Source organism: Balaenoptera borealis (assembly GCF_965194805.1).
Source record: "Balaenoptera borealis genome assembly, chromosome: 15".
Taxonomy (NCBI): domain Eukaryota; kingdom Metazoa; phylum Chordata; class Mammalia; order Artiodactyla; family Balaenopteridae; genus Balaenoptera; species Balaenoptera borealis.
The window spans coordinates 41,306,527-41,334,287 of record NC_138871.1 but is presented as its reverse complement, the minus strand read 5'-3'; the positions used below and the strand labels follow the sequence as shown (position 1 = coordinate 41,334,287).

The window sequence follows — 27,761 nt, the reverse complement described above, 5'->3', positions numbered from 1 at the left end:
GAAAAGAGTGCAAGGTGATCTGGAGAAGTAGGCAGCACACTCCAGCACGTGCAAGGATATTGTTCCCCGTCTCATTTGCCTATTTTGTTAACTGAGAAACAATAACAGTCTTCCAAAATCTCCCAGCTAACTAAAATAACCTGAAGACTCTGGGGAACTGTATATTGGCAACAGTTCAACAATCAACAAAAAGAACAATAAATGAAAGCTTTAATTAGATCATTTAAGTTGGGAGTGTAAAAAAAACTATATTAGGGAGCAGATATTGGGATGTATCAAATGTGGAGTCCAGATACAGACATTGCAAAATGAAATCAGGCAGAAGGCCTAAAACTATTGCATAGCTGGATCTTTTCCCTTAGTACTTAAAGTCTGCATTCCTTTTTCCCATGATGCCCCATTGATTTGCAATTTAAATTGTGGTATCTGTACCACATTTATCGCACCTATTGCTTATCCATATATAAATCTATTTTAGAGCTGAGCACTAAGTTAGAAAGATTTGTTATAAATGTCTTATTTTAATATTTTATGTACATACTATAATTTGATTCAAAGTGCTGTCTGTCTAAAATACATAACGATGTGTGCTATGATCAGGCTTCTGTTCTTCAGGAAATATATTTAAGGCAAAACAATTAACTCATCTGTGCGTAACACAGAGTCTGCTCATGTTTTAAATCACTTTAATGTACATTCATCTTCTATCCCCTCTTCTATGGAATCTTGCTATAAACTGGAGTATGGGCATCTCATCTTCCCTAGGTCAAGATGGGAATCCCTCTTGAATTTTCTCCTCTATCCCCCTTTCCATGGTAGAGGAAACCCTCCTTGAAATCAGCAGGCTGTCTCCAAGTAGACCTATGATAATGGGGCCCAAGAATCTGAATGTAGGGAAGGAAACTATTTTTTGAGCCCATACCAATGCAAGGTACTATCCTAGAGCCTTCAGATATTCTGTCTTAATCCTCACCAAAAAACTGAGGAGGTTATTATAATGCCCATCTTGCAGATGGAGTCACTGAGACTCAGGGAAGATGCATAAATTACCCAGGGCTCCCTATGGACGAGTGGTGGAGCCTCTTGACTCCAAATTCTTACTCTTTCCACATACCATGCTGCCTCCAGTGCATTCCATTTTAATATACCCCAATTCAAAAGAGGACCATTCAACATAAAAGCTAAGTTTTGTGATACATCACTCAGCTCTGTTTTCCAGTACATTGGAAACATCCTCCCATGTCTGGTGAGTGATTGAAGAAACTGCATTTTCAATGCAATTCCCACAGTCTCCCAAAGATGATGAGTAAACATGGTTACATTAAAAATAGTTCTAACGGTGTGTGTATGTATGTATGTATGTATGTATGTATGAATAAATAAATAAAATGAAAGTAAAGAGATGAAAAGATAGACCCAGTTTATTTAAATCACGTGCGTGCATTCACAGATTGATGCGAAAATTGACCTTGGGAAACACAAAGTGGAAGGCAAACCCACTCTCCCACCCCAAAAAGCATGGTATGAGCAAAATCAGGTAAATTAAAGAAAGCCTTCCCTGACAGATTAAATGCCCCTATTATAATCTCTCACAGCACTAAGTAGCTTAGCCCTTGTCACAGTTGCAATTTTACATTTGTCAAACTATTTGATTAACGTCTATTTCCCCTGTAGATTACATCTTTCTTTTTTCTCCATCTGTGGCATCCCTATTCCCTAGCACATAGTAGATACTCAACAATCATTTCTTGAATGAATAACAAATGAATGACTGAAAAAATTGTGTATTCCCACTGTTCATTTCATAGGAATTTGTATCATAGAAGGATTTAGTTCCATAAAACTCAGGCCAGCTAGTAAAACCACATCCCTCTTCCATATCAGTTGTCTCTTCTGGTCCTAGCCCTGTAACCTGCTCCCTGCCATAGCCTGGAACCATCCCCAAGTTCCACTACCAAAATGTGTGGTCTGAAGCAATTGCACTGAAATATTCCATGTGAGAAAGTACTAACGTGTGTGTGTGTGTGTGTGTGTGGGTGTGTGTGTGTGTACAAAGGTGAACTCTCAAGGCAGGGAGAATATCACTGCTGGTGCTCCTTTACTGGTTAAATGTTAAGTCCTTCCTCTCCGATTATTTGGAATCGCGGTTACCTAAGAGCAAGGATCGTGACTGTCCATCTTTGTATCCCCAGCTCTATGTAGAGGACTTGCACATCGTAAGGTCTCAACAAAGGGATCATTTGAACCAGGTCCCTGAAGGGAGGGCTCAGAGGAGAAGCACCCTGAAATCATTCGGTAGGGGCAGGCAGTGTAGACTTCTCACAAACTTCAGGCCAAAATGAAAATAGCCTCAGCACCTTCATAGGGAGTTCTCATCCTAGGACCTCTCAGTTTATCTCTCATAGCTCCTGCCAGGCAGACCAAGAGCTTATGACTATGGCAGGAGAGATTCAAGTGCCAACCATTTGCCAAAGTCTGCATTCAGCCCACATTCCTTTTCCTCCATCCCTGCCATGCCTTGCTGGCAAGGGACTGTAGGATACCAGATTCATTGGTCTGAAAATCCTTATGTTCACCAGTAAGGAAATGTATCTGCTTAGCCAAAATCCATGTGAATACTGACTTTTTAACTTAATTGTTAGTTAATTTTCTTCAAACGTGTATTCACTAATACCTTTGGCAAGTGCCTGTGTTTTTGCTAATTCAGTTGAATTCAATGAGCAATATACTGAGTTCCTACTATGTGCATATCATGATGCTAAGTATCACAGGTGACAAAAAAAAAAGAAAGAAACAGATTAGTGTCTACCTCCAAGGAGGTCTAATAGGGAAGACAGACATGTATGCAAATAACTGCCACTCAGTTACTTATCCTTTTGGGTTCCAAACTTTGATAATATAGAATTTGTGTCTTGTGTCTTTTCTCCCAAGGAAATTGCTTAATACTGGGCTTATTGGCAGTCCTAAAATGTCTATATACGAGAGACTTAGGGATTAAAATTTGTTTGGAAAGGACAGAAGAGCTTGAATTTGCAATTACTTCAAGCTGTGTATGTAAAACTGAAAAATAAATGTTAGTTGTGCATACTTCAAAGATTAAGAAAGCATGTTAGAGGTTTGGTATGAGGAGAGGAAAGGCCTTAGCACCAACTGGATAAACTTTTAAGAAACCCTAGTTCTACTCTTTCTTTCTTTCCTGGAAATCGTCACAATCTATAATTACATTGTTTATTTATATTTACTTGATGATCTGTCTTCCTCACTAGAATCTCATGTGAGCAAAGACCTTGTCTGTCTTGTTTACTGCTGCATCTCCAGTGGTTTCTGGCACAAAGTAGGCTCTGGATCAGTATTTGTTGAATAAATGTATGACAAACATCAGAGAATATTGACCTCATGAGAAGAAATATGCGTACTGGTGTCATACTTTGCCCTAGCCTAAGTCTACGGAGAGAAGTAGATGCAAATCTTCTCACTGGGATAAAATGAGACTGTGAGGAAGAAGTATCACCACTTTGCCTGAAATAATTATTCATGACATGTCATTTCTGATGGACAATGGGGGAGGCGGTGATTGCATTTTCTTATCATCATACCTAAGTACCTTTGAATAAAAAGTGCACAGTAAAGAAGCACTAAGAATATCATAACCAAAGACCCATCTGGATGCCAAGGTCAGCACCCTGGAGAAACACTGCAAGCAGTCAATACTCATCCTCTGGAGAAGCAGCGCATGCTGCTCCTGGCCTCACTTCTCCATCCAAAGGCTTTACTCGTCAGTGTGCTTGTATCTGTCTAACCTTCTTTTCTTTAAAATAAAAATCCTGAAGAAGAGAAAGTTCTTGCTGAGACCACTTGTCTGGAATCCTGGGAAGAACTCAGAGGACTGTTCATCCATTTAGTGAGAGAATTTTCCACGCTCGGTAAACTCTGTTGCTTCGTAACTGCAAACTTGTGCTTGGTGTATTCCCTTTCCAATGCTCTAGATCCCTCTTTGCTTTTACAACTATGGGTCTGGTACCCTGTAGGTGGTTTATTCTGGGTATTCAATGATCTTAAAGCCACAGAGCAGCAATCTCTCTACTTCATATCATGAGTACTCAAGGGGATGTCTAACTCTGGAAATTAACTACGTAAGTTTTAGCAGGAAGTGATAATGAAAACAAAGAAACACTTCTTCTCTCCAACCTGAATCTCCATCCAAATAGTTGGAAAACTTAAAATTGAAAAGCAAATCATTTCTAAAAAGAAAAAAAGCAACTGAGTAATGATAGCTAAGTCTTCTTTTATACTAATTATTTATATATGGGTTGCTCATTAAAGTCTGTATTCAGGCCAGAACTTGAGGCTAGAAGAAACAAGCAGCATATTAAGGCACCCTTTGGTCCAGAACAGATACAGACAGAAGCCTGAATCCCAGGTAGTCACTGCACACGAATGTCAATGATTACAAGGTGAGAGTAGGTGGCTTTGTCCATTAAATCAGAAAGTTGTGAAAAAGATATTGCACATTGCCTAGTAGAAGGTAGGCTCATTAAATGATTGTTCCATTATCCACCATCCAAATCTGTTCCAAATAGAGAAGAAAAACTCAGTCGTACATTGATGGGTTTTGGTATCATCTTTGATATAAAAGAAAAGCTTTATGTCTTGTTAGGAGTGGAGTATACGTTGATCCAGTATATATCTGTATCTATACCTATGCCTGTCTTGGGCCACACTTTTCCATCAGAGACCCATCCCTGGTCCTTCATCATTGGCCAAAGCAGAGGAAGAGAATGAACCAAGGTCATATGGGAATTTTTTACTCAGAGATCACTGGCAGTTACCCAACAAAATAATTTAATGCTAATAAGGAATACACTTCACGAAGCCTCCAATGGATCTCCTAATTTTACTCCTTATTTCCTTCATAAAATTCCTCTCAGTCTATGATTACCATATTACCATCTTAATTGATATTTTCTTGTTGATTATCTGTCTACTCCGTTAAAAAGTAATCACCGTGTGTGCAGAGATCTTGTCAGTCCATTAGAACCTAGAGATAATTGTCCATCCCCTTATTTCTAGCACCCCTTCACTCCTAAGACTTCGAATGTGGAAAATAAAAATTTCCCTCACTGACCACTTTCAGTTTTATTTTAATTCTACTACATGCAGTATTTTTTTTACTTGTTAGCAGAAAACTTTACTTCCTACTCACACAAGAAACCTTAGACCCTCTGTGCCCTAACTGGTTGCAATGAACAGAAACCCTCTCACACTAGTGGGAAGTTGAGAGGAAGGGAATTTTGTTGTAGGGAAATAAAGAGGTCTCATGGAATCTGGAAAAACTGCAGAGCCAGTTGTGAGAGCTCAGGAAACAGAGAAAAACATGCAGCCTCAGAGATTCTCTCTCATGGTGTGGTTGCTTTTCTCTTTGCTCCACTGTTTTCCCATAGCTTTAATTTGTACATAACTGCCAAGGCCACATCTAACCCTACTCTCCCTTCCATCTCATAGCTTTTGAATTTGGGCACCTGCTGATAATCAACAATGGTACCTCGGTGCACAATCACAGAACTGCAGAGAAAGGAATTGGATTGGCTCAATCTAGCTTTTTTTTAGAGGTGTACCATGTTACTGACATGCCTCTCTGGAGCCACACCCCTCCATCAGAGGTCCATCCTTGGTCTATCATCATTGGCCAAGACAAGCAGGGAAGAGAATAGATCAGGGTCATATGGGAAGCAGGAGCTGCAGAAGGGCAGAGCTTCAGAGAAAGGGGCAGTGGGCAGGCAGTGCACAAAACAGGGCATGGCACTGTCAAGTTCCTATTAGCGTGGTGCTATTTATAAGTATCTTAGAACATATTACATGTAGCTCAGATAATGTGGTTCACTCCTGTCTTCCACCAATATATAAAAACATAATGATTGGGCTTCCCTGGTGGCGCAGTGGTTGAGAATCTGCCTGCCAATGCAGGGGACACGGGTTCGAGCCCTGGTCTGGGAAGATCCCACATGCCGCGGAGCAACTGGGCCCGTGAGCCACAACTACTGAGCCTGCGCGTCTGGAGCCTGTGCTCCGCAACAAGAGAGGCCACGATAGTGAGAGGCCCGCGCACCGCGATGAAGAGTGGCCCCCGCTTGCCGCAACTAGAGGAAGCCCTCGCACAGAAACGAAGACCCAACACAACCAAAAAAAAATAATAATAAATAAATAATAATTAAAAAAAAAACATAATGATTAAGAAAAATGAATATACCTTTCACAATAGGTTATGTAGTATATGTGCTAGTATATTCCACTTTCCATCCTTTTAGCATGAGTACTTGATAACAGTGAATATGTTGCTTGTATTGATGATGGTGATAATAATAACAAATCATATGATGCTTATTATATGTCAAGCAGTTTTATAAGCTCTTTATATCTACTAAGTAACTTAACTCTCACAAAATCCCTATAAGGTAGGCATGATTATTAATCCAATTCTGAGATGAAGAAACAATCACAGAGAGATGGGCTACCATGGAGCTAGTAAATGGTGTGGCCAGATCTGAATATGGCTCATTTTAAATACTAAATTAGAAAAAGAGTAACTGATAACATAAAGTGCTATTTGATTCTAAATTCCCTTTTGATATGAGAAGCTTCACTAATGCCATGTTTTGATGACAACTATTAATAAGTGCCAACTTTGTGCCTTGCCAAAGAATAGGTTATACGCAGCTTTATTTTTTGCCTTGCATTTGCCAGTTGTTATGTAGAATCCAAGGGGGTCCCACTACTAAAATACAGACACTCCAGAAGAATTCTCTTCTCCCAGCTCCAAGAGAGTCATGACTGAGAGGGAAAAGATGCCAGCCCTCAACCACTGGCTCTCAATGCCTAAGGGAGAAGGACACTGGCCAGTCTCACCCCAGGAGATTTCCCTAGTTTGTCCTCCTCACTTCCATTTTTAGAGATTTTTAATTTCACCCTCTTGATAAACAATAACAGATTTCTGGGGGAAAAATAGCATAACAACTTTATTTTTTTCCCCAGAAAGCCACTTTCACGGCAGATGGAACTCAGCTTGCTATCGCCCAAATCTTAAGCAAACCTGAAACGCGAAGATTCCCTTACACTGAGGGCCAAGCACCATTCCATTTTGTGTCTCTTTAACGGACACTTGGAACCAGTGTACACTTCCTTAATCTGGCCCCATTATCAGCCTAATAATACCTCCCGATATTCGTAAATGCCTAGCAAGACTTTCAGCTATTTTGTACGAAGGAGAAATATCCAGCTAAATTGAGAAGATTACCACATCACCACATACATCAGTGACAGGCTCTGTGCTATTACAGTTGATTTTTGTTGACAGTTGGCTGTAGGCAGTTGTGTTTCAAATGCCTTTTTTCACTGGGAAATTAAACAAAATCCCATGCAAAATGCAGCCCTCCAGTTCAAAAACTGTAAATCCCAAATTAGCATTTCATACTTTAAAAGGTAGCACTGCACAATTTTCCATTGAAAGGTCTCTACAGTTGACACAAATGGGTGCTTCAGACATGACACTAATGCTACTGGTGTCTTTTAAGAAAGCCACCTTTTCAGATATTATTTTTCCTCTCTCAATAATCTGCATATACTACAGTTCTCGCCTATGGAAGAATAAAAAAGAGCAGAGAGGAAAAAAATCTGACTTACTGCTTTAAGTAAATTATGTTCCCAGAAATTTCCAAACAATAGGGTAAATGAAAAAAGAGATGGGTTAATTAAACCTCCTTGAAAAGAATAAAGGAAACCCTGGCATCCAAAGGTTAAATATCACTTCTTCCACTAAATATTAGCAAGAAAAAGGTACTTCTATAAGCTGGAAAGATACCTGTATCTAGGACAGTCCTGATATAGGAACTTCTCAACTTTGCTTTGAAACAGATTAGAGCCCAATTTAACGAAATTTTAATGTGGGGGGAGGAGAGTCATAAGACTGACATTGAATAGGGCCATTTTATTCTTAAGACTGGAAATCTATTTTCCTTCCTACCAGGAGACTCTTAGCGTGAAAGTATTTTAAACAGTGTCATTCCTTCATCCAGAACAATTGCTATTTAACTGGGGGGGAAAAAAAAAGACAATAGTTGTCAGTTGGCTATCCAGGACACAAATATATTTAGAGAAAGAAATGTAATGTTTATTTCTGGACTGTGGCACAAGCATAAAATACTAGTGAGGCAGTTTCATGCCAATCCTTTTGCAAACATTTCACCAACAGCAATTGACTCTTGGCCATAAAAAGTTAAACGTCCAGTGGTCAGAACTATCATGCAAAGGTCAAATGGAGATGAGAAATCTTGGCCCTGTACCTTGACCACCTTCAAAATTTAAATACAACAAAGTTCTGCACTCCTAAAAATAAGTGTTTATATCCTGTAAGTTTACACAAAGGACAACAACCACCTCATTTCTGAATGGTGAACATGTAAAAAATAAATATTATAGCCCATTTAGCTTAGTGATGGCTAAAAGCATGGGACCAAGTTCATATGAGGAATGGAAAACTTACTTCATCAAAGTGGCTGGAAACCTTGAACTTCCCCCTAGATGTTTCTGAATTAAATGGCCCAAATGTAAATTTCATTCCAATTTTGTTGTTCTTGGTTAACCATGTTCTAAAGGTAACTACCAGCCTATGACTTCAGATAAACCTTGCTTCCACAAAATTTAGTGCTTATCAGATGTGAAGCGACTTACTTGAATAGATGCCTCAGCTCTGCCTTCTCCTTCCTCCCAACCATATAGTTTATCTCCTCATGAAAGAACTCAACCTCAAGAAGGTGGGCTCAAGAAAAAAGTCATGCAAACTAATCTACGGTGATGGAAGGCAGATCCATGGTTGCCTAGGGCTGGAATGGAATGAGAAATGACTGCAAAGATGCAGGAGGGATCTTTTGGAGGTGGTCGAAATGCCCTGCACCTTGATTGTGGTGGTGACTACAAGGATATTACATGGGTACAGTTTACTGTACACACAGTATACTTCAATCAAGTTGACTCAAAAAGAAAAGCAATTAAGACATAGGTGTCACACTCCCGTGAGACAGAATTTCATACAGAAGCATAGTGGGACACTTAAGAAGGAACCCAGCTCCACATTAATTTCATAACAAGGAAAATCTAAACACTATTTAGTTTGTATTCTTAATCGGAGAGTAAGCAAAGCCTAAATTACATTCTTGCCCAGGTGAGGACAAGAAGTGTCCTGACAAAGTAGGGGTAAGTAACATCATAACTACATGAGAAACTAACTCTGGATTAATTACTCATCTGGGGTCAGTTAAAAAGAAAAAGAAAGAAAGTCTCCAATTCTCTGGGGAATTATTGAGCGATGTACCTTCTGTCTTAGTTTAAGATTTCCCAAAGTTCCTGGAACCATCACCTTAATGCTTATTTACATATTTCTCAAAGACACAAATATCTGTTCACAATTCTGAAAATTATTGTTTGCAGGACAGAGGCTGTGTTCGTGAACATAAGTTCAGCTTTCCAAAGACAATAAAGGCAGTTCAGTGGTGGATATTTCTTCTCCACTGCCAGTCAATTATGGCTTATTAAACAGAAGAGGAGACACAGTCAGAGGAATACAGGAGGGTGCTGCTTTAAGAGGCTGATATCACAAGAAAATTCTAAATTACAAAACAAATACAAATTACAAATCTAAATTAAAAATAATTGTTCCCCTTCAAGAGGATTTTGCACTCTATAAAATTGGTATAGACCAAAAATATGCTTTAAATACAAATCTCCTTCAGTCCATTTAAAATGTTATTTAATTTTAAATCGTTTAGAGAAAACTTCAGGAATATCTTGAGTATAAAGCAATTTGATTATGAACAGGTGTTAATGTATCCCCCAAGAATACACAGCATACCTTCATTTTTAAAAAATCAGCAGATATCACGTAATTGCTCTAATTTTGGCCTTTGTGACATTCCTAATATCAGGCAATGGGAAATGCAGATTGCCCTATTTTGGATGGGAAGTTGAATGCTGAGAGCTTAAGTGATTTTCCGGAGTTACTCACCAAATTAGTAGAGATGGCCCAAAAACTGATTTCCAAATACAGTACTGTTTCGCTAGACAAATGCTCCTTCCTTCTGTAGTTATATTTGAAAAATACCATTTCCACATTGTCTTTTATTCTTTTCAAAGAGCTTCTCATACATTATACATTCATTCATTTATTCACTCATTAAAGAAACATTCATTAAAAATCTACTAAATGCCAGTCCCCAAATGAGCAACACATTACCCTATCTTCAAGAGTCTTAGATTGTAGTTGGGGTAAAAGATATATAAACACTTATAACCAAATAGTAGAGTCCAATGATATAGGTAGGTATAGGTGTTAAGATAACACTGAGGAGACTTAGTTAAGCCAGCCTCTTGTTGCCAAGAGAAATTAAAGAATTCTTGAAAGAGATGACATCTGAGCTGAGTTATGAAGACCTTGTTAAAGTTAGCCAGGAGAAAGAAGAAGTGGTAGAGAGGTACGTGTGCAAAGGAGGGATGGGGGTAATGGCAATAGGATAAAGGAGGATAAAACGAAGTCCTAACATTTTAAAGGAACTTAGGAAATAGAGCATTTGCATTTGAATAATAAAAAAGTAGAGACTCAGGGGTCTGAAGCAACATACACAAGCTCTGTTAGTTGACAGCAGTTAGTTGATTCTGGCTTCTACTTAGCTCTTTTTCCAATATTCCTCACTGCCAATTCAGGTGAAAACAGTAATTAAATGTTTGCTTTTTTGTAAAAACATTGTTTGTTATTGGTCTTGTTTCACCTTTAAAAAAATGTAAAATACTATATCAGAATAATAATTTTTGAAAACATTAGTTTCTAGCTGAGACCATCACCATCCATATCATTTGCATATCATTTTTTTCCAAATGGTCCCTACACATTATTTTAAAATAAACCAGGGAGTAGATCCTGTCTCTTTAGTGCAAATTGGGGGTGTTAGGGTTGGGAGAAAAAAGGCTAAGAGAAGAAAAGTAACTTTACAAAATCACATGGTAAGTGGCAGAGTGCACACTTGAATCCAAGTTTTCTGAATTCCCAGTTCAAGATCTTTCCACCATACTCCAAATTATCTCTGCGAAGCATGCAAAGGAGGATTTTTAGTATTTTTTGCCTTAATATGTCACTGTTCATTTTTTATTATTAATGTAATACACACCCATTATTCCTTACCTTAAAAATCAGAAGTATTATTACTGTGGGTGGGGGAGGGAGTTACATGGTGGTAAAGAGGTCAAATACTTAGAACCTTCAAACAGAAGCCACCAATGTTCATGTTACCGTAAAGCTACATACCTATAATGTCACAGTTAAAACATGCAAAATGATTAAATCTACTTCTGATGTTCGAAAATAACAGCTTTTATCCACTTGTTCCAAACACCCCCTTCTAAGACACAGGGCGAAAAATCTTTGCCTTATTTTGGTACTATAAGTTCAGAGGAAGAAATAATTTGCCATGTGATTTTTCAATCACCCAGCTAAATTCAAGTTCCCTTTGACACTGATGCTATTCCCAACTCAACACTGCTAAATTTTAACTACCCTCCCTTTCAATTAGCTGGGTTTCCATTTGCTTACTTTGTCCGTGGTTATAGCCTTCCCTCATGGACCTAAGATCACTGTTTTCCTTCCTCTTTATGCTCTGTGAGCATCAAGTATCATGGGGCATGCGTGTAATTGTCAGTGTGAAAAAGCCAGCTAGAGGTATCATAATCATGTCAATATACCAGTCAGCAAGAAAACCTCCAAGGCGATTGCTTCTATTTAGATATAATATTACATGGATTGAAAACTGCTGCTCCTACAAACTTCTGAGTGATATTACCATGTTTTCATACTTTTATACAATCAACTAATAAAAATATGTGTATATATATATGATAAATATTATATATTTACATATATAAATATATATAATTGTACAAAAGAAAATAAAATTCATCATTCAGAACATATGCAGAATCAGAAATTACTTAATTACCTGTACTACAAAAGATGGAATCTTAGGGCTCTGAGAGACTGTGAGAGGTTAAGTAAAGCAGATCAACTCACTTGCTAAGAACTGAGGTGAAATTCATCCAACAGAGACTGCTGTTTTCTCTCAGCAGAAAATTCTCCAACCTTAGAGAGCCTCTCTTTAGGTCTACCTTGATATCATGTGTGGTGTCCCATGTTCTTCCTGGGTACCAATGTCTTGCTCAGTAATCACTTAAGCTCCCTTCTATTGCTCAAAAACAGTGAAAAACAGAAAAGAGTTTCACTACCACCATGTAATATTCTTACGTATTCAGAGCTAGTGGCCATAGATAAGTGGAACAGAAAATGTAACAAAATGGAGAAAATTTTATTTTCTATATCTCCTCTAGGGGAGAGAAATATATGTGGTAAAAAAAAAAAATACTTTGCTAACCCCTGGGATAATGGTGAAAGAAGTGAGGCAGGCATTCTATAGTAACAATAGATAGTTGACAAGCTACCCTCCAAGAAGATTCAAATCTGGTCAACTGTAGACCTACCTGTGCTGAGAGAGGATGCACATTTGGAGCAAAAACTGGATTGTTCAGGATGTTAGAAAAGGATTGAGAATTGCCACAATAATCTCCTTCTCCTGCCTTCCCCTACATAGCACAGTGCTTTTACCCTAGTTAACTGTGGAACAAAGCCACCAAGTTATTATCCTGCCAAGCAAGCCTACATGTCTTAGTCCAGCCACCTGGCTGAGTAGCCACGAAACTTGATGACTTTGAATAAGGAACCTGAACCTTCTTTGCCTAGCTCTGAACTAAGCACTTGATATGAATCAATGATTTCTAAAATTTTTTAAGTTAAAAATTCTTGATTCAAATGAAAACTTACCATTAAAAAAAAAAAATAATAATAGTGACAAACTCTGAATGACAGGTGAAAATGGAGGAGAGTGATAGTAAAGAGCCTCAAACATTCTGAGTGTCCCTGGGGGAATGCCATGGAACCCCTGGTGCTCTGGGGAGAAGGGTTACAAACTACCAGACTACATGATCACAAAAGCTTCTTCCAGTTCTGAAATTGTAGGAGTCTCTTAAACCTTTCCAAAAGAATGAAGTGGTTAATTTTAGAGTGGGAGTGACATTGGCAAAATGGCAGAGTAGACAGCTCCAAGCTCTCATTTCCCCACAAAAAAACATTGAAAAACAAGAAGAAATTGTTAGAATCAACTTTATCAGAGCTCTGGAAAACAGTCAAAGGTTTATAGCAACTAAGTGGATGTCAAATAAAAAAAAGGCAACTTTGAGACAGTAGGAAAGCTTTGTGGCATTTTTACTCACTCACGCCCCATCCCCTCCCCAGAATGGTGGTGGTATCAAAGCAGCAGCAGTTCAGATTACCACCATAGGACCCTGGTCCCTGGTTCAGCAGGGAGCAGAGTAGAAATTATCCACCAAGTGTGACCTGAAGGACTAGTACAAGGTGCTCACCTCCGTTTCACCTAACTAGAAAATCAGGCCATAAAAACAGTTGGTATTGCTCAAAAACACGGCAAGCCAAACTAACAAACCTCAGTTGCCTGGGGCAAAGGATTATAGTCAAAACATACAAAAGACCACCTAAGGCCTGAGAACAAAAGCTGGGGAGAGTTTCTTCAGTAAATTAGAACATGTAAAAGCAGGCATATATGCAGCAAAATACAGAAAATCATGTGCATGTCCAGAGTATGATGAATGCTCAGAGATGACTTGAGAATACACTAAGCTTTTACATCAGACCGATCCCTACACTCAGTGCAAGCCTGACTGAATGCTGAAGGAGTGCCCTGGCATAGAGTCAACCTGAAAATACTTGGAGAGGTGTTGTTTGTTCAGCACTGGCATTCAAGGAAATCCATGTCAAACTTCTAGCTGAACATAAGCTAAGGTATAAAGACCACAGTGGCCACACACAACAAGGAATACAGCCTTTGCAAAAACAGTCTGGGGAAGTCATCAAACAAATGAACTACTACAGCATTCAGCAAACAAAAAAATCATCAAACCTTAGGGAAAGGGGGTGAATCTGATTTCTAGATTGCAGGAGATGAGAGAGAGGAAGGCGCAGAAAAAAATATTTGAAGAAATACTGGCTGAAAAGTTCCCAAATTTGATGAAAAACATGAATCTATGAAGCCATGAAGCTCAACAAATCCCACGTAGGATAAACTCAAAGAGACATACCCTGAGACACATTAGTCGGCCACAAAACAATCCTCAATAAATTTTAAAACATTTAAATCATACAAAATATACTGTCTGATCACAATGAAGTTATAGTTTTGCAGGAAAACGGGAAAATCCGCCAATACATGGAAAGCACACTCTTAAGTAACCATTGGGTCAAATAAGAAATCACAAAGGCAATTAGAAAATAATTAGAGATGAATTAATTAAAAAAAAAAACAACTTATGGAGCAGAAGAAGAAATATCTGGGCAGCAAGTCCAAAGGTGTTAACTGTCTTGTCTGTGCTGAAGCCATCATGGCTCAGCAGGACTGAATTCAGCAAGAGAATGCTGTGCAGAACCCTCTGGTCTCTGAGCATCTGGAGCTCTCAGTTCTGTGCAAAGAGTATGCTGAGGATGACAGTGTCTAGCAGCATGAGATCAAGGACCTCCACGAAAAGTAGTCGTATATTGGCAAGATCAGGCCTGATGGGGACTGCTTCTATTGAGCTTTCAGATTCTCCCACTTGGAGGCACTGCTGGATGACAGGAAGGAATTGCAGTGGTTCAAGGATATGCCTGCTAACAGCAAAGAGGACCTGGTGTCCCAGGGCTAGGTCCACTGTTGAGGCTTTCCACAACACATCCATGAACTTGACTGAGCAGGCAGAGAAGCGGACCTCAGTAGCAGACCTGTTGGCCTCCTTCAAAAACCAGAGTACCTCTGATTACCTGGTGGTCTATCTGGGGCTGCTCACCTCAGCTGCCTGCAGCTTAAGAGCAAGTTCTTCAAGCACTTCATGGAAAGTGGGAAAACTGTCAAGGAGTTCTGCCATCAGGAAGTGGAAGCCATGTGCAAGGAGAGTGACCACATCCACATCATCACACTGACTCAGGCACTCAGCGTCTTCATCCAGGTGGAGTACATGTCCCGCAGTGATTATGGCACTACTGACACACACATCTTCCTCAAGGGCTTAGAACCTAAGGTCTAACTTCTCTACTGACCTGGACACTATGATATCATCTATAAAAAGGGTTGGCTCCGGCCTGCTACTGCACTGACTGCCCTCCCCTCTGCCAGGTGCTAGACATGTACAGAAGGTTTTCTGTGGTTTTAGAATGGTCATATTTTACTCTTCCCATTTTCCCTGTCATAAAATCTTCCACATTTTATTAAAGGGGATGCTGGTGGTAAAAAATCAAAACCAAAAACAAACAAAACTCATAGGATGCAGTGAAGGCAGTATTCAAAGGGAAATATATAACTATAAACATCTACATTTAAAAAATCGATCTCAAATCAATAAACTAACTCTGTACCTTAAGAAAGTAGAAAAGTAAGAGCAAAGTAAAACCAAAGCTAGCAGAAGTAAGGGAGTAATAAAAATCAGAGTGGTATAAACAACAGAGAATAGGAAAACAATAGATAGAATCAATGAAATTGAAAGTTGGTTCTTTGAAAAGGTTAACAAAATTGACAGATCTTTAGCTAGACTAACAATAAAAAAAAGAAAGAGCACACAAATAACTAAAATCAGAAATGAAAGGGGATATTATAAATGATTTTATAGAAATATAAAGGATTGTAAGAGAATACTATGAACAATTTACTCCAACAAATTATATAGCTTAGATAAAATGGACAAATTCCTGGAAACACAAATTATCTAAACTCAGGAATAGAAAATCTCAACAGACCTATAACAAGTAAAGAGATCAAGACAGTAAACAAAACCCTCCCAATGAAGAAAAGTCCAGGACCAGTTGGCTTCACTGCTGAGTTCTACCAAACATTTAAAGAATTAACAACAATTCTTCTCAAACTCATGAAAAAAATAGAAAGGGATGGAACACTTCCTAACTCACTCTATAAGGCCAGCATAACCTCAATACTAAAGCTAGATAAAAGACATCAAAAGCAAAGAAAACTACAAATCAATATTGTTTATGAATATATATGCGAAAACCCTCAATGATATTATCAAACAAATCCAACAGCATTTCAAAATAACTATGTATCATGACCAAGTGGGATTTATTTCAGAAATGCAGGGTGGTTACACAGGAGAAAAATCAATCAATGAAATACACCACATTGATGAATGGGGGGGAAAAAAACACATGATCATCTCAATCAACCCAAAAAGGCATATGACAAAATATAATACTCTTTCATGATAAATCACTCAGAAAACTAGAAATAGAAGGGAACTTCCTCATCATGATAAAGGGCATTTATGAACACCCACAGCTAACATCACACTCAGCAGTGAAAGACTGAAGGTTTTCTCCCTAAGATCGGGAAGAAGACAAGGATGCCCACTTTCACTATTGCTATTCAACACTGTACTGGGCAATTGGACAAGAAAAAGAAATAAAAGTCAACCAAATTAGAAAGAAAGAAGTAACACCTCTATTCACAAATGGCATGATTCTATATGTAGAAAATTCCAAAGAATGTACAAGACAGTTACTAGATCTAATAAATGAATTTAGCAAAGTTGCAGAGTACAAGATCAACACACAAAAATTAGCTGTGCTTCTGTACACCTGCAATGAATAATCCCAAAAGGAAAGTAAGAAGCAATCCCATTTACAGTAACTTCTGAAGAATAAAATATTTAGGAAAACATTTAACCAAAGAGATGAAAGACTTGTAAACTGAAAACTACTAAACGTTGCTGAAAGAAAAGGAAAGACATCCTATGTTCATGAGTAGAAAGGCAATACTGTTAAGATGGCAATACTACTCAAAGCAACCTACAGATTCAATGCGATCCCTCTCAAAATTACAACAGCCTTTTTTGCAGAAATGGAAAAGCTGATCCCTCAAATTCATATGGAAGTGCAAAGGGCTCCAAATAGCCAAAATAATCTTGAGAAGAACAAAGTCAGAGGACTCAAATTTTCGATTTCAAAACTTACTATAAAGCTACAGTGACCAAAGCAGTTTGATAGTGGCTTAGGGGTAGACATAAACACCAATGGAATAGAACTAAAAGTCCAGAAATAAACGCATACATCTAAGGCTGCTTTAACTTTTGACAAGGATGCCAAATCTACTCAAAAGGGAAAAGAACAGTCTTTAACAATAGTGTTGGTACAACTGAATTTCCACATTCAAAAGAATGAAATTGGGCCCCTATTTCACATCATATACAAAAATTAACTCAAAATGGATCAGTAATCTAAATACTAGAGCTAAAAGCATAAAAGTCATAGTGGAAAACATAGGGGTAAATCTTCATGACTTTTGATTTGGCAATGAATTCTTAACAATCACACTAAAAGTATGAGAAACAAAAGGAAAAATAAATAAATCAGACTTCATCAAAATTAAAAACTGTGCAGCAAAGGACATTATCAAGAAAGTAAAAAGTCACCTTACAGAATGGGAGAAAATATTTGTAAATCTTACATTTGATAAGGGTATAAGATCTAAAATAGACAAATACCCACTACAGTTCAACAACAAAAAGACAAACAGCCAATTCAAAAATTGGCAAAGAACTTGAATAGACACTTCTCTGAAGATGATATACAAATGGCCAATCATGTGAAAAGATGCTCCGCATCATTAATCACTAGAGAAATGCAAATGTAAATCACAGTGAGATACCACTTCACACCTACTAAAATGGCTCTAATTTAAAAAACAGAAAATCACAAGTGCTGGCAAAAATGTAGAGAAATTGGAACCTTCATACACCACTGAGGGAAACGTAAAATGGTGCAGCTGCTTGTGAAAAACAATTTGGTGGTTCCTCAAAAATCTCAACATGAAATAACCATATGACCTGGCAATTCCACTCCTAAGTATGTACCCAAAAGAATTCAAAACAGGGACTGAGACAAATACTTATGTGCCAGTGTTTATGGAAGCATTATTTATAATAACCCAAAGTATCCATCCATGGGTTTATGGATTAACAAAATGTAAGATATAGCCATCCCTCGGTATCCTTGGGGGGATAGGTTCCAGGACCCTCTATGGATACCAAAATCCACTGATGCTCAAGTCCCTTATTAAAAATGGTGTACTATTTGCACATAACCTATGCACGACCTCCTGTATTCCTTAAATCATCTCTAGATTACTTATAATATCTAATACAATGTGAATGCTATGTAAATAGTTGCTGGCATGCAACAAATTTAATTTTTGCTTTTTGGAACTTTCTGGAATTTGTTTTTTTAGTATTTTCGATCCGTGGTTGGTTAAATCTGAGGATATGGAACCCACAGATATGGACTGACAACTGTATACTCACAATGGAATACATTTAACCATAAAAAAGAATAAGTTCGAATACATGCTGCAACATGTATGAACCTTGAAAACATGCTAAGTGAAATAAGCTGGAGACAAAAAGACAAATACTGTATGATTTCAGTTGTATTAAATATCTAAAATAGGTAAATTCATAGAGATAGAACATAGATTAGATGTTACCAGGGATTGGGTGGTGGGAGGAATGCTGAGTGGTTGCTTAATGGTTACAGAGGTTCTGCTTGGATTGAGGAAAAAAACTGGAAATAGATAGTAGTAAATGATTGCACAACATTGTGAATGTAATTAATGTCAGTATATTGTACACCTCAAAAATGGTTAAAATGGCAAATTTTGGAATATACATTCTACCACAATAAAAAAATTTAATAGGGTGAGATTTAAGGAGGCTGCTTAATATTCCTTAGTGCTTCACCTTTATTTCTGTTTTGAGTCACTGGGTTAGTGGTGCCTCTTTAGTATATCCAATAATCTAGCAAAGTCTCCTTAAGCTAGCACAAGAAAATCTATGGAAGAAGAAGCAAAGTGTGTGTATGTATATATGTGTGTGTGTGTGTGTTATGGCCTAGTCTTTTGCATTCAGAAATACAATTAGTTATCCATAAAGCAACATAGAAATGAATAAAATTAATGTACAAATATAAACACTACATATAAACACATAGGGTAAAGGGTATACAATGTTTTTGATGCAATAAAGCTTCTGTTATTATAATTTTGCATGGGTTTTCCTGCTTTTCAACATATATTGTGTCTAATCTTTTCATTTTTTCCTTCTTGTTTATTTTTTTCTATAGTGTTCAAATGTTAAATATGACATCAACACTATTTTGTTGCTTAGAAGCAATGTTTCAATGAACTCCATCAAGATTCTCTTCCTTGTCTTATTTGAAGTCTACCACTCCTGAAATGTCTCCTGCATTCTCCTGTCTTCTGAGGGCATCCTTTTCTTCTGGGTTTCCCCACGAGTTTGAACTCCAATCTTTGCCCACCCCAAGCTACTCCTGATTAACTTTGCTCTTTCTGAGTAAATAGGTCAGCACAGAACAACCTGACTTTAAAAAGCATCATTTTTCTGTAAAACCTAACATAAGCTAAATAAAATTTTATTATTCAACACAACAAAACCCTCATTAGGAATGCAGAACTGATTTTTTTCATGGTCTACATATGCATAGTGAGGTAAGAGAGTGGAGAAGAGAATCATCTGCATATCACTGGTCAGGCTCCAAATAGCCATGATATTCAGTGGACAGCTTTAGGGGGAGGCAGAGATATCTGAAACAGGGGTTGATGGCGGGAATAGAAAGAGAAGGAATGTAAGTGACACTGGTGAGGGATAACTACAATATCTATCAACTGATTAGATGTATGAAATATGGAAGAAGGCAACTCAAAGCTCACAGAGACTGGAAGAAGGTGAAAGAAACCAGTTGTTTTCAGTATGAGAACAGAATGGAGGAAAAGGGAGTTTGAGGTTCTAATGGGATAGAACCTTAAATAGGAAGAGTTTAAGTAGAACATCGACATTCAAAAACTGAAAATCTCAGGAGAGAAGACAGAGCAAAGGACTCAAAGAGGCAGCAAGTGACATGGAAAAGGACCAATTTTAGAGGTAGTAGGACCTAAAGGATAGCATGGAAGGCAAGCACAGAGTGAGGGGCAAAAAATATTCCATAGAATGTAAGGTGGGAGGAGTGACTTGGATTTGGAAGATAAGGGGTTATGAATAATATTTAAGAAAGTTATTTCTTTGTGGTTATGGAACTGGGAGTCACACAGCAATGGAATGAAGGTGGTGAAGTAGGCAGGGGTGTCAAAATACAGGCAATTCCTTCCCAAAGGCTAATAATGAAAAGAAAAACAACAAGAGGAAAATGGCCTGTAGAGGTAACAAGACAGAATGAGGGTTTCTATTTTATTAATATTTTTAAATATAAAGGTGGAGGTAAAACTCACAGAGAAGTAAATCAATGCATGGGAAGAGAAGGGCTAAACTGAAGGGGGCAAGAAAATGGAGTAGAAGACAATAACTGAAATCCAGGACAAAGCTGAAAACCTAGCCTTGGGAAGAGGAAAACAACTTCTAAAACAGAGACAGGAGAAATGAAAGCCTAAATAAAAGAAGACACAGACGAATCACCCAGAATGACTTCAACAGCCTCAATTCAGCAGGCCCAACGTCCTCTGATGAAAATGAAGAGAGAAGAGGGGGCTTTGGGGTTCAAAGGCAGAAAAGTGATTTGAAAGAGAAAGTCAGCAAGATAAGGAGGAAACAAGAGATGAATAAAGGAACTACTAAAACAATAAGCAGATGCCCTCTTGGAAGTAATGGAAGTTCAAGGGAAGTCTCGATTTCATTAAAGCAGGCGTTGAGAGATTCACATGTAGAATAAATGAAGGATGGTGTAGCATTTGCTCATGAGAAAAACAAGGCTCCTAAGAGATAGGCAGAGGGGCAGAACAGGAGAGGAACCCAGGACACTGGGTAGAATTGTGGGGATGGAATGAGATAGAGAAGTTTTGTACCTGCTAGGAAAAGCCGTGGCTATCTTATTTACCAGCATGACTCTCCAAAACTGCGTGGAATTTCATTAAAGATGTGGGATTCAGTAAAGGAAAGGCTATCTGGTTCATGATTGGCAAATGATACTTGCCACCTCTTCCCCTAGGCTCAGGAGAGGAATGTGTGGTGCTGAAAGGGACAGATTTTGTTTTCACTCCTGTTGGCTGCCGGCATGGGGCCCAGCAAAAGCAGAGTCACGCAAGTGCAAACTTGCTGCTTTTTAAGCAACGAGCTGGCAGGGAAGAGATCCTCTCTTTATCATGTATTTATTTATTTATAATTTGTATAGCATCCATATCCAAATGGATTTGAGGCAGTTCGCAATAAAAACACATGTACACATGTCACAAGATACTTAAACTAAAGGTCAGAGAGAGCCTAGAAAAAGGAGGATAGCTCTTGCAGCGTGTTGTTCTGCAGGAAAATAACTAGGAAGAAGAGACGGCAGCCTGAGGACAAATGTTTCTCAGGGGCGCTCTCCCATTGCTGGTTTTGTCCATGACAACCACCAGAGAAAACCTTTCATCTTGGAGTATGCCCAAACCAAAGGTCCCAAGCCCAGAGAGAGAAGAGTAGGGTCTGGTGCTCAGGGAGAAGACGCTGTCAAGTATATGTGCATTGTTCCCACTGCCTTCAGCCCAGGAGGGAACACTGCTGGGGTGTGAATGGATTTCCTGATGTCAGCAGAGGGGACCAATCCACCTCTGTCTCCAGGAGACTTGTCAGATGAGACTCTCGAATGCCAAAGTCAGTGTAAGCTAAAGGCAAAATGTCTAGACCCCAGGGCCTTGGAATCAGCTCCATTTCACTGCTTCCTTTACACACAGCCTCTTCTTCACATGCATTAAAGCCTCACCAAGGCTGGTTTCTAGGTCTGCACAAAAGACCATTGAATGCCATGCAAGAAGTCCTCACTCTCTAAGAATCCTACTGGAGCAGCACCGCCGTGACCACACACAGGGCAGCCACAATGACCGCGTGGGAAGCAGAGGCCTGCCAGCCAGTCCCAACGGGTGTCTGTAACCTCGCTTCGTACGCCCACACAAGGCAGCTTTCTTTTGATACAGGGCAGGATGCTGCTCTAAGAAATTTCAGAGAGAGCCCTTCTCTCCTCACTCTCTACCCCCTGCCAGTGTCCACCTGAAGCTGACCACAGCTGGAGCATTTTCTCACAGGCCATAAAGAGTTGGCAGTGGCAGGTAAGGACTAACAATCTGATACCTTCTGTGACACAGACACACTCTCCATAGGTGGCTGTTGCTGCTACTGGGGTTTTTTATAAAATGGGCAATGCAGATGGGTTAAGGGATTTCACTTACAGTATCTTGAATCTTTTGCTAGTAATATCCAGAGGCAGATATGTTTATTAGTGAAAGAAGGAAGTAAATAAATAAACAGAAAAAGGCATAGAGTACTGACATCAGAAGAGAAGAAGTGTAAAGACATCCGTCAGAAGTTTTTTACTAATTTAGTTCTGTTCCTGTTTGAGTGAAGAAAATGGCTCTCCATTGTGCTTGACACAGCTGAGGACATCTGATGGATTAGAAGTGTTCTAGGACAATGATATCTCTGGTAAATGCAAAGATCTAGGTGCCACTGGCATAGAGAAGAGCCAAGTTTTGGCCCACTCATGCTTTTCCTCACTGTGGCCTTTCCTAGGACTGAAGAAATGAGTCTCATGGGAATTGGCAGAGTGATTAGTTTGGACCAGCCTCATCAACAGTGTAGGTCACAACTTGGTCAGTTCAGGCCACTCTGTTTGTCAACTCTCAAGGTCAAAGAGTTGATAAGATGGGATATCACAGTGCCTCCATCAAGGGGTCTAGTTTTCAAGCTGTATGTGTCCACGATTTACCCTATTTCTCTGGCAGCTTGAGCATTACACTATTTCCTTGTTCTCACAAGGAGACGAAAATGGAGGGAAGACATTACAATCTCAAGTGTCTGTGGAAATCATCCACTGTAGCTATTTTATTCAGGAGGGATGTGCTTCCTGCCCCCATTATTCTAGGCAATTGGGTATTAACTTTCACTATATTTGCTACACTAATGGTTTCTCCTAATAGCCCCACCCACCCTAACCACTAGTTGAGTTCAAATGCCTTGACATCTGTCTCCATAACTTTAGTCTTTCTCTCCACCCAGCCTGAGTGAGAGGCTTGCCTTCCTTCCATTCCGTGTCATGATCTACAGTAATAGGTTCAAGAGGGCGGAAACTTGGTTCCAGCCTCCCTGATGCTTTGACTCACCCTCGTAAAAAGTTATTGGTGTCAGCACTGGTCTAGCAATTGCCTCTCCCCCCACGCCCCCTGGCTTGAATAATTTTACTTCCCCCTGCTGCACCATACAATAAACTCTAATGAGCTCTCACATTCCTTCGTCAAGCACCCGCTACCACCATGTCAAACAAGGAGAGAAAAATAACTTCCTGCTGAAAATCCACATGGCCATGAAGTTCTAAGCAACTTAAGTAACATGCAGAAGCAGGTCACACTTTACAGAGAAGGGCATCCATCAAGTATAGGGAAAAGAGAGAATATGATCTATGTGCAGGAGAAGCATCAGCCCCAGTCCCCAAAAAAGGGCGAGGGGAAAAAAAACAAACAAAGGGAACTTGAGAACCTGAGCTGAAAATAACTTTTCAATATTTCGTCCTAGGATTTGTGTCATATACTTCAATATGTAACAGGAATCCCAATATATATGACCTGTTCACACTTTTATAGTTAATTTCACCAGGAAATGAACCAACATTCCTTAGCCCCCCACTGTGTGCTAGGCCTGATTATTTTACATTATCTAAGAGTGGAAATATGGGTTTAGAACCATTTCTCTCCCCTCTCCCAATACACATTTTCTGAATACTTCCATCAAATATATATATATATGTATATATATAAATATGTGTATGTATATATATATATATATATATATGCAATCACACCCCATAAAGACATATAGACACAATTGCACATTCAGTTTCCTTTTTTATCTCTTTGTCCCTTTTCCCAGCTCACACCAGGTTGATTTCGGCTTAGAATACTCCAAGGGCTATGGGATGGAGAGGTGATCAGCTCTGCTTCTCAAACTACCATACAACCACTGTAATGATTGTCCTGCATGGGACCCCATACTTCTTGCACGAAGAAGGATATGACTCGACAGCTGCCTAACCTGGAGCTCCCTGTGGAGGTCATGCTTTTCCTCCTTGGGCCTCCTGGGCCATAATGACCCCATGAGCACTCACTAACCCTCTTGCTTTCTAAACTTTCACATACTTGTTAATTTCTTCCTTGTGTATCTCCCTGTGGTAATAGCTGAAAAGCTCTTAGAATATTCTTCAAGGTTTTTGTACTTTCAAAGGGATAACTGGAGATAGAGCACATCCAGGTAAGAATACCCCATAGGCCCTGGACAAGGAAGAAATACATTCTGAGTAGAATTAGCAATGTCCATGCAGAAGAGGAGGAGAGGTAAACCAAGATTCTTATCTCACGGACCACTTAGTATGTGAGGAGGTGGGCTCAGAAAGCAAAGAAACTTACCTGTGGGCACTCAGCAACTAACTGGGAGAGCCAGAGGGTGAACATAACGCTTTCTGATTTCAATTGCAACACTGGCTGCATTAAACTCCACCCTTCTAAGTTGGCCTCCTGGCCTGTAATATATGCTCTAATTAATCCTTGCTTCACCTGCCGTCTAGGTTCATCGTAGAAAATCACTTTCCTCTAGATATCACCCATTTGAAATTTCAATGGCTCCAAAGCCAGTTACTTATAGCTGAGATTCTCAGGTGTTTCCCCCGCCTCTGTACGCCTGATGGGTGATGTTCATGCGTATGGCACTGGATTTCTTGTGTTGACACAATAAGCCTTGTAGCTCTAAAGCCACCTTTTTTCTTACCATTCAGTGATTGCACTTGTATGCAAAAGAATGTGAGTGACACTGCTTACCCAAGTAATCAGTTACCTGCTTCGGTAGGAAGTCAAGTCATATATATATATATATATATATATGCTCTCCATCTGCTGAAGCCCCTGCCTCAAGTACTTCTGGAAACTTCCAGAGTATCTCACAGCATCTGAGCTGTTCTTTGTGCTTCAGTCTTTCCAGCTACTCTATTAAGGACAGTAATTCTCTTTCAGTTGTCCTTTACTGGTGAGGAGGTATGTGGCATTCTCTCCATTCTGCGTGGCATTCTATTAGAGGACCCCAAAGGCAACGTTCTTTGAGCCCCAATACGGGATGTGTATTTATAGCCTCTGTCATCTCAGGGCCCAGATATGCATCATGGGGCTGGATCAGAAGCAGATTCCAGGAGCGGCCGCCATGTGAACACAGGCTCCCGTCTGATCATGAAGGCTTTGGCACAGTCTCACTCGCTGTATGCTGGATTTATTCACCCTTAGATTGATGGCCTTCAACCCCACCCAATGGATGTAATGGATATGGTACTGCATGTTACTCATTCTGTCCCACTAATTGGCCATGCTGGCCCAGTCATGCCTAAATTCCAGCAACGGACAGTAGAAGACTTCATGGTATGCTAAGATTCCTACCACACATGATTATAAAAGTAGCAACTTTAACTTACATAAAGCAAATGTAGGTCAAAGAAAATCTCTACTAGTTAGTCTTCCTAGAATCAAATTACTGATACACCTCACAATGGATTATGACAGGTCAGCATGTTGCAATACTAAAGTAAAAGTGGCTGGCCCACAGGAGGAAAGCAAAACCATCACCCAGCAATTTCCAAAGTGGACATGCCCAGCATCATTTTCCATTACTTTTTGCTTAGGGGCTGCACTTTAGTCCATGGTTGGAGCACTGCCCTGGCAAAGGTAGTGCTCTCATCATTTCTGCACCATTCATAATGGTGTTCCCAAAGCCTAAAAACACTCCCCACGCTGTTCCCACTTAGGGAATGCCTGTCGAATGTTAACCACCATTCAAGGCCCGAATGCTGCCTCCGCCAGGAAGCATTCCCTGATGACATCCATCTACACTCTTCACCATCAAGTAAACCTGAAAGTCGAAAGTGCTCCTTGAGCACAGAGACTATATTAAATGGCAAGCAGTATGTGTCATTTGGTTGTTTGAAATGCTAAAATGAAATAAATTAGATGGTTATACTGGGCCTTTAGAGTCCAGAGTTGAATTCCATAATGTTGCATTTTCTTTGTTAAATTTCCTTTCTATAGTGAACAGTACAAAATAAAATTTCTCATAACCATATCTGTGAAAAAAATATTATACTACACTGTAGGAATCTGAACAGTTTATGCATTCATGTCTCTATATGTAGGTGCTTTCACAGGCTCAATAAATATTTTTTTCAAAAAAATAAATGTAGGTTATATAGGAAATATCATTTATACTTACAACATAAAAGTTGATATAATAATTCCAGAATATATAAAACTCATACATCTCTATCTATTGATCTATTTATCTAAAGAGAAGTCTAGTAGATTCATGGCTGAAAATACTACCCACCCATGCTCTGCAGTGAACAGAAGTGGAATGTTCTATAAGGTAACCAGGTTGTCTGAAAGCAAAGTAGATTCTCTGTAATTCCCATTTTTATAGAAATTTATAATGCCACATGAATCCTAGTGGTGTAATAGCCACCACCTCCTCCTTATACTTCACACTGGAGTTGCTTTTGTGCCTTTCTTTTGGGAGAGGTAAATTTGAGGGTAGTAGCCACTATTTACAGTAAAAGGCTGTTATAGCGTTTTTCAAGGAACCAAAACAAAAAAACGTTCTAAGCGGGGATGTGGTAAAAGGAAGAAACAGTGTACCTTGGGGAGCTTCTCAAGGGCTTTCAGAATTGAATAGCTTCCTTGGGGGATAAAAAACTAGAGTTGGGATGAAAGGAATGAGATTTTTCTTGTAACCTTTTGACTAAAAGAATAAAGGTAGTCAAATGGACTGTAATTTGTTCCAGGAGAATACATCATCAACCACACGTATTTACTGAGCTCTGATGATGTCATCCTGGATCCCAGCCATGCTGCTCTGAATCCCACACGTCCTGGACTGAGCTCCAGGAAGACCAGACCACCTTTTGCAGAGCCGCTGCCCATCCCCAGGATTCCCCTGCCTCTGAATTAACTGTGTTCTTAAACACACATGCTCTTAGGGATGGAGTCTTTCAGAGTCATCCAGTCCATTGCTTTGCATTCTTCAATTATCCATCAATATTTATTGAGGGCTTACTATGAGCACAGCAGAGTGGGGACCTAAAGGTGTTTGCAACATATTGAGAGTTTATAACCAAGCTGGGGTGATCCTCTGCTATGAAAGTTCCAGTTTGCCTTAAAGGAAAAAGAGAGAGGGGAGAAAGGGGAGGAGAAGGCAGGAAAAGGGAGGGGAGGAGAGGCAAGAGGAGATTTGACTATTAATCATGAGGAGTTGCTAAACCTGAGGTGCACCTTCACAGGGTGATGGGAGGATTCCTGGAGGAGGCAGACGGGTTAGACTTGTAAGAAGAACACTGAAGAGCCTTTGACCTTGACTGACAGCCTGACAGTTCAGCTCAAACAGCATTTCCCAGACTGGTCTGCAGTACATTTCGTGGGAATTATGAAGGTGTGACCAAAAGAGGGAAGGGGAAGGAGGGCTGCAAATCAAGTAAGATTGGAAGAACCTGGATTCACCAGATTTTTTCT

General features: G+C 39.3%; 1 protein-coding gene and 1 pseudogene across 2 annotated transcripts in view; one reads left to right on the top strand and one right to left on the bottom strand.

Annotated features, from left to right (window-relative positions):
* LOC309612449 (uncharacterized protein) overlaps positions 1 to 27,761 on the bottom strand; it is a 774,344-nt gene that overhangs the window by 249,926 nt on the left and 496,657 nt on the right. The gene's annotated exons all lie outside the window — the stretch shown is intronic.
* LOC309612137 (ubiquitin thioesterase OTUB1 pseudogene) lies at positions 1,363 to 17,999 on the top strand (annotated as a pseudogene). The gene has a single exon. The product of its transcript is annotated as a ubiquitin thioesterase OTUB1 pseudogene (transcript).